Source organism: Pelecanus crispus, chromosome W (genome assembly GCF_030463565.1).
Source record: "Pelecanus crispus isolate bPelCri1 chromosome W, bPelCri1.pri, whole genome shotgun sequence".
Classification (NCBI taxonomy): Eukaryota; Metazoa; Chordata; class Aves; order Pelecaniformes; family Pelecanidae; genus Pelecanus; species Pelecanus crispus.
Window position 1 is genome coordinate 11557164 of NC_134675.1, and position 7285 is coordinate 11564448.

The following is a 7285-nucleotide window of genomic DNA, read 5'->3' on the forward strand; positions in this document are numbered from 1 at the left end:
CATCCAAATGCAGCCACTAATGTTGGCTCCTTCTCTACACACCTTGTGCCATCCCTGAAGGTTTAGGGAATTTGGGCACTATGGCTGCTGATCCAGTTCACATGGAGAAGCAACCAAGTGACAGGCAGATGCAGTTACGTACCCTAGGAAGAAGAAAATCCTTTCTGTTCTGAAGAGCTCTCCAGCCAACAGCAGCAGAGCTGACTTACAGGAGCCATTTCCCTTACAAAGAGGTCCCCAGCCATACCCTTCCACCATCTCGCTCCCCTTCCTTGAGACATGGAGAGATCCTCATTGAGTGGAAAGATGGGACTGTCACTCCTCTGTTTGATAATGCCAATTATCCAAATGGACTAGCTCCGAAATAACGGAGCTGTTGTTCCATCCTGTGTCACCCTCCACTCTTCTCACCAGGAAGAGTGCCACCATAGCCAATCTCCTCTCTAGCCTTGCCATTTTGATAGGGAGTTGTAAGCGCTGTTTGGTTTTTCTTAACACTTCAGAACAATCTCCTTGCACAGCATGAGGTTGAAGCAAGCAGAGCAGATTGTTTGGTTTGTATATGCACACCGCTTAGCTCTTCCAGAGCTGATTTAAGCCATAACAAAACCCAGATTTAGCTAAATGAAGCTGAGACTCTCGCCAGCTGCAACTGTCCATTGCCCTGAAATTCTAGAGTTACTGAGAATATGAGAAAGTAAATCCTTGGAGACAAGGTGTAAGGTAAAAAACACAAGTCCTGGTGATCCTTAAATCCTTTTTAAGATAAAACTAGCTGCCAACAGACACAGAAGGCTGTCAGTTACTTTGTCAATGTGAGAATGTAACTAATAAGCACTGCCTTCAGGACTCAAAGATGAAAGTCTCCTCCAGATATCTGCCAAAATACTCCCCCCACTAAGTTATCAATTAAGTAACAGCAAATCATTTTTCTAACTTAAAAAGTTGCAATCCATCATCCACTGCATCACTGCAAGAGTCCTGCTGAGAGAGTATGTCTCAAAATATTTCCATATTTAGGATGTATTAGACCTTATTAGAACACAAATCCTCTTTCTTTACGTAGAATGACAAGTAATGTTGGTGATGCTTGTCAGGGATATTACATTATCTGGCCATTTTATATCAGCTTCAGTCTCTGATTTCCTATAGTCATATGGAATAGTCAATGAACAGATATACTGCTCCCATCTAGAGCAGTAATACAGTTTTTTTCTAGAAAGGAGTAAGGCACTATTTTCAGTCTTTACACTTCTTTTATGCGCATAATTACCTGCAACACATCACACTCAATCATGATCTTTTCTCAGTGAAACTTGCAATGTCTTAGTGCTTTCCTAATATCCATGAATTTAGGCTTTCCTTCTCTCTGATCTTGTGATGATGTAAACCATAATCATGGCTATAAATTTGGAGAAAGAAATACTAACACCAGGAAATTACAAGTATGAGCCGCATCAGTGTATTTGTTCAGCAGTGCAAGGGAAACCATATCCTAACCTGTCTCTTACTCAGACTTAACAACACTTTTCACTTTACCTAAATTAAGTTGCGCTATTTCAGCGGAGCTTGGAGTTCTCTACAATTTGATTTTATTTAATCTAAGGCAGAAGTAAGGTCTTTAGGGAATTTAAAGTCTCTGATATTTTTTTTTTTAATAGACTCACCACAGCCTGGTAAAAAGTTAACTGCCACAAGATATTACAACCAAGAACTTAGCTGGTCTCAAGAAAGAAAATATAAACCTTATTGGTTCAGGGCATAAAATCATAGAAGATGGAAATAAATGCCCTCCCTATTTCGATTATTCCATAATTATTTACTGGAGGGTTTCCCACACGCTCCTTGGGAAAAATATTTTACTACTAGACTTGGGCAGAGGAAGAACTCTTTCTTCACCAGTGAACAGTGAACACAAATGACATTCAGAATTAAATTCTGACTTTCCAATGTTTCCACTTTAAAACAAATCCAAAAACTTTGTGTATACTTTTGGGTCAAGTTTCCAAATGTGTAAGCATCATTTTACACACAAAATTTGTGGGAATACATTCTGTACATAAATCGCTCAAAATGCACATGTAGTGCCTCACCAATTATCACAGTTATATCCCTTCTACCTTTTCCTACCACAATTAAGATGCCCGCCTTTGAAATTCTGTCCAAGGAGCACATCGCCTTACAGTGCACAGCACTTGTTACCCTCCAAAATCTTGACGCACTTTGGGAACAATGTATGCAGTACCATTAAAATGCAAATACTCACTTGGAGATCAGCTAATGTTGTGCTTTCCAAAGCAGCAAGTGCTTATGTTGCTTATGTTCATTACTGCTGAATGGGCAGAACAGATGACTTGTTAATGACTCTCTATAACTCATACTTAATATGCAAATCTTGCTCATAAACATGAAGGCAGTAATACCATTGTTTACATAGCACTGATTAAATGGTAACTAAAACAATAATGAAAAAATAGGACTGTGAAGCAGCACAGGCTTTTAACTATTTTCTATGTTCATAATCAAAATAAAACCTACCCGTAAAGTGGAGGAGCACTGAATTTTTTTAATGTGTGTTTATATATATTTATATACACACACGTACACAAATAAAACAGGAAGAACTATAAGGGAGCTTTCATAAATCACTCTACAGGAAGATAAGAGAACGATGAGCAAGACACCACTGTCACAGTGGTACTAACGTCATTAATATATGCTGTGCCAAAGGATGAGTGCTACATACCCGGAGAGTAATACAATACTAAACTGCCACTCATCTTTCTCAGCCCAGTTATACTGCATCTCTGGTATTGCAGGTCTTCTCCAGGGCTGATGTGATGCCGATGACCCTTGCTTCACTCCTGCAGCAAGGAGGAAGACAAAGTGGAAACAGAGCTGTATTGGGTCTGGCTGGGATGGAGTTATTCTTCCCCATAGCAGCCCTCATAGTGCTGTGCTTTGTATTGGTAGCTAGAAAGGCGTTGATAACACACCAGTGTTTTGGCTACTGCTGAGCACTGCTCACACAGCATCAAGGCTGTCTCTCCAACATTTTCCCCCCCTCACCAGTAGGCTGGGGGTGGGCAAGATCTTGGGAGAGGACATAGCCAGGACAGCTGACCCAAACTGACCAAAGGGATATTCCATACCATATGACATTGGCTTAGCAATAAATTCTAAGAGAAAGGAGGAGGAAGGGGGGCATTCATTATTTATGTTTGTCTTCCGGAGCAACCGCTACATGTAGAGAATAAAATCTTTGTTTTCTTTTTTTTTTTTTTTTGCAGCCTTTGATTTTTTTATTAAACTGCCCTTATCTTGACCCACAAGGTTTTGGGGTTTTTGTTTGTTTGTTTGTGTTTGGGTTTTTTTTGTTGGTTTGGTTTTTTTTTTTTTCCACTCTGCACCTGTAATGCTCCACCTTAGATCATACTGAAGACTGAGTGCCTCATGAATGCTTTTCCTTTAGGCAGTTAGAGGGGAGACTGCTCATCTGCAAGAGTCTTAATCCTCTCTCAACCCTTCCCTCCCACAGAAGCTTAAGGCTCAATTCTGCAAAACTCTTAGTTCAAAACTCTTAGTTCTGCCAACAGTCCAGAAACAATGGGACCAGACTCCAACAAATGCCATTTAAAAGGTGGGTTTCAGTTAGGGGTATTTTTATTTCTCTCCCATATTCCCTTCTGAAACACAGCAAGCCTAAAAGCCAGTCTTTTCACCAGCTGCATAGTTATTCTAGGACACTCCATTTGTTTTACATTGCTCAGAATGAGAGGTGCTATTACAAACAATGGATAAATATAATACATCCCCAGCTGTTTGTACTTGTCTTGAGAAATGTTAGATTTGGTTTTCTCATGAAAGCTCCAGACCAGAACATAAATAGAACAAGCCAAGCAAGATCTCAAAAAAAGCAACATAGCAAGAGTTGGGAGGCTTCAAGGGCAGGGGGGAGTTAAAGCTTTATTTTCATAGAATCATAGAATGCTTTGGGTTGGAAGGGACCTTGAGAGATCATCAAGCCCAACCCCCCTGCAGTAAGCAGGGATTGAACCTGTGAACTTGGCGTTATTAGCACCGTGTTCTAACCAACTGAGCTAACACAGCTGGTTGCCCCAGTGTCACTCTATTTTCTATGTAGCTGGCTGCAAATAGCCATGATTTCATCACAGAGATGAATCTTTCCTCAGGTCCCTGGTACCCAAAGCCACCCTTTAGTACTAGAACTGGGGTATGTGGGAAGCTCAATTTGCTTTTCCCAACAGGTCTCACTCATTTCTTTGTCTGTGTATTAGAAGCGTAACCCCCTCTTACAATGTGACATCATCTCAAATGTAAAATACACTTCTATTTCAAACAGCAACTGTGCAGAAAACAGCATCTGATGTTGCATTTGATGTCTCAGATATTTGAGATCAAATATGCTGAGGCTTTAAGTAAAAATATTTTCCCCCTGATTCTCAGCACTGCAAATGAAGCTGTCTCCTTCTTTTTGGCAATGTCAGTATTTCCATAGCTGGGACTTTTACTAATGGTTGAGACACAGAATCCACTTGGCCTTGCACAGCTGGATTACTTTTACAGCACCCACAGCAAATACCCACAGAACATCCATGAACAGTAAGTAACCACTATTTTTAATGATAATTATGAACCGTAGTCACCAAATGCACAATGAGTTGAGGTAGCAATAAAACTGAAGGGCTGAGATTCAGTTTCAACTCAAAGGACACTGGTGCAACTTCCTGCCCTCCAGCACAGGGAAAGGCAATCACCTCACCCTGCTGTTGATAATCACAAGTCTAAGCTCAGTAAGTTTCCAACTTTGCAATACGCTCTACCTACCAGGAGGAAAAAAGACTGCTGGCAGCACATCACATCACAGCTTCCAGCTCCTCAAAGCTGTTTGCACTAACGCAGTTCCAATATGCTGAGGAGGAAAACAAACCCGGCATCCCCTTCCCATCAGCCTCAGCTAGTGCAAAGTCACAGTTGTAGGAATGGAGATGAGGCTGATAAAGCTCACGTGGGGGGGATCCAAGCAAGTACAGTTTAATCCCATAAGGGTTGCAGCTGCTTAGGAAACTTTTAAAATACCATTGTACAGCTGTAGCCATAAGTTGCCTTTTATGTGCTCTTGGAGAGATGATTATAACTTCTCATTCTGGCTCCTGCCATATTAAATCTATGTCTGCATCATATACAAGTTATGTTATTGCATCACAGAACCTGAGGCTGTCTTTGAAGACCACTCATATCACAGACTATAAATAATGTAATAACTCCTTCATTTATTGCCCCCAAATCTGTACCAAGCTACTGTTAAAGGCTGCCATCAGATGGTGGCTTTTGATCTATAAAACCTTAAACAGTGTGCGAGATATATGCCTACGAGTCATTTCACTCCCTACTGAAATGCCTGAGAGTCATTTCAATCACTTGTCCAGAATTACTGAGTTCCCAGTGAACCTTTCCACATGGATGTCTCCTCTCACAACAATTAATCATGTTCCAGCACATGGTTTTGGCTTTCCAGTAGGCTACAAACTCTACTCCCTTATACTTTTGGTGAAGTGGACAAAGGGGGAGGTTTGGAAAGTTTTGTTCCTTCTCTTAATAGGAGAACGTAGTTGATACTGTTACAAGCTTTTTTCCAGTTTGCAAATTCCTGTTTACACACTGCTCCTGTGCTATGCTTTAAGAGCACTGCATTTTACAAAACAAGAAGTAAAAACTAGCAGGAAGAAGTCTCAGAGGGTAAGAAACAGAATTTAAGATCTACAAGGAACCTGAAGTATTTCTGTGTTGTACTTTTCCTGGTAACAGGGCTGGGATGATGTACTACCAAATACCGTCTCTGCCACGTGTCTTTACAGACAAGGTGTTGCTATTTTAAAGTAAATCACCATTTTCAGTTTACCTTCTAAAGTTGCACTGCAAACTGTGACCCTGTTACCGTAAAAGCCGGTTGCAAGAACTCTCTAAGACTCATTTTGGAGCTTTAGAAAGCAGGCATTCTTTATTTACGGTGCCAGAAGCACGGGGGATACTTCCACCTAACGTGCATACCGCACAACCAAAGACATACAATTTATGCAGGACAGAAATATACATATTCATCATATTTCTTGGAAAAGGTGGTCTTAGGATAATGAATCCCTGGAACTTATTTACATATTCTCTCCCCGGGTGCGCATGCTCGGTGATTTGGATCGGTGGTCCTTGGGGGTCCCTAGTGGTCTTTGTAGAGGGGTTTTTCAGTGTCCTTTCCATGAACTCCGGATCCTTTTCCCATATATAGAATCACAGAATGCTTTGGGTTGGAAGGGACCTTTAGAGGTCATCTAGCCCAACCCCCCTGCAGTGAGCAGGGACAGCTTTCACTAGATCAGGTTGCTCAGAGCCCTGTCCAACCTGACCTTGAATGTTGCCAGGGATGGGGCCTCTACCACCTCTCTGGGCAACCTGTTCCAGTGCTTGACCACCCTCATTGCAAAAAACTTCTTTCTAATGTCTAGTCTAAATCTATTCTTCTTTAGTTTAAATCCATTATTCCTTGTCCTGTCACAACAGGCCTTATTAAAAAGATTCTCCCCATCTTTCCTGTAGGCCCCCTTTAAGTACTGGAAGGTCGCAATAAGGTCTCCTCACAGCCTTCTCTTCGCCAGGCTGAACAACCCCAACTCTCTCAGCCTGCCCTCATAGGAGAGGTGTTCCAGCCCTCGGATCATTTTGGTGGCCCTCCTCTGGACCCGCTCCAACAGGTCCATGTCCTTCTTGCGCTGAGGGCCCCAGAGCTGGACGCAGTACTCCAGGTGGGGTCTCACCAGAGCAGAGTAGAGGGGCAGAATCACCTCCCTCGACCTGCTGGCCACACTTCTTTTGATGCAGCACAGGATACGGTTGGCTTTCTGGGCTGTGAGTGCACATTACTGGCTCACGTCCAGCTTTTCATCTACCAGTACCCCCAAGTCCTTCTCCGCAGGGATGCTCTCAATCCCTTCATCCCCCAGCCTGTACTGATATCGGGGGTTGCCCCATCCCAGGTGCAGGACCTTGCACTTGGCCTTGTTGAACCTCACGAGGTTCACACAGGCCCACCTCTCCAGCTTGTCCAGGTCCCTCTGGATGACATCTCGTCCTCCTGGTGTGTCAATGGCACCACTCAGCTTGGTGTCATCTGCAAACTTGCTGAGGGTGCACTCGACCCCACTGTCTATGTCATTGATGAAGATGTTAAACAGCACTGGTCCCAGTATGGACCCCTGAGGGACCCCACTTG